Source organism: Sinocyclocheilus anshuiensis, unplaced genomic scaffold (assembly GCF_001515605.1).
Source record: "Sinocyclocheilus anshuiensis isolate Anshui unplaced genomic scaffold, SAMN03320099.WGS_v1.1 scaffold1544, whole genome shotgun sequence".
Classification (NCBI taxonomy): domain Eukaryota; kingdom Metazoa; phylum Chordata; class Actinopteri; order Cypriniformes; family Cyprinidae; genus Sinocyclocheilus; species Sinocyclocheilus anshuiensis.
In genome coordinates, this window is record NW_015555802.1 from 150,165 (window position 1) to 151,299 (window position 1,135).

The window sequence follows — 1,135 nt, forward strand, 5'->3', positions numbered from 1 at the left end:
TGTATTAATTAAAGAAACCTGAAAAATATATGAGGGTTTCCACAAAAATATTAAACAGCATATCAGAATGATTTGATTTGCACACCGCGAACCCCACGATATAGCTAAGTGTCTAACGATAAACACTTTATTCCACAGTAACGATATATACCATCATACCACCCAGCCCTATAATTCAGGGAAAAATTATTTGTTGAATCTGTAAGTTAGTCACCATTCACTTTCACTGTATTGAATAGAGCAGCTTGAACATTGTCTTTTTTTTTTTTTGTGTGTTCCATGGAATAAAATATGCTTTGCAAAAGACATGGAGATGAATAAACACTGGCCAAAATTTCATTTTGTGGCAAACTATTCCTTAAAACCTGATGTTTTCACAAAGTAAATCACTGCAGCTACAGTGAGACAGTAAAGCTAAGACTCTGGTGCATGTAGCATCATGAAAAATTCAGCACAGCTGAATCAAACCCAACAGGCAGTTTACATGTGCTCTTGTTTGTTTTCTTCTGTTCTCTCTTTCCTCCTGACCTCCTTTCTCCTACATTATAACACTTTACTATTGCACCACTTTAATTAGAGTTGTGTTTGCCTGGAAGCGTTCAGTGCCGCTATTCATACATCATCTCGCTGTGAAAGTATGACTGAAGGAACGAGCGCTCGGTGCGTGGTGACCTTGAGCAAGACTGCCAATGTTTTTAATCCCACTGTGCAGCGATGGCTTATCTGCCTCGCAGAATGACAGAACGTTTCCTCTGTGTATAGTAATGGGCCACATTTAACCATATGCTGTGTAACCTTTGTTAAAGAGATTCATTTCATTCTGGAAAAGACGAAGAACCCTTTATCATTACACTTTACCTTAGTGTAACCTCATATGAAAGGAAGGGATTCTTTATGTTTCCATTATTTCATCTACTGGCAATAATTCTTAATAGAACAACAGTATCATATAGAATTATAAAGTCTCAGTGGAAAAAATCATGAATGAATGGTACATAGGATCTAAACAGATCTGATCAACTCACCACTATTCAAGTGAAACATTTCACAAAAACAAGTTTATTAGGCTTAATTATATGTTAAGCGTATTACATATAATAATAATAATAATAATAACAATGAAAAAGATATATAT

The 1,135-nt window shown here is 35.2% G+C and overlaps 1 protein-coding gene across 1 annotated transcript in view; it reads right to left on the minus strand.

Annotated features, from left to right (window-relative positions):
- The window catches only part of LOC107674938 (rap guanine nucleotide exchange factor 5-like), a 53,202-nt gene that overhangs the window by 1,566 nt on the left and 50,501 nt on the right, over window positions 1-1,135 (minus strand). The gene's annotated exons all lie outside the window — the stretch shown is intronic.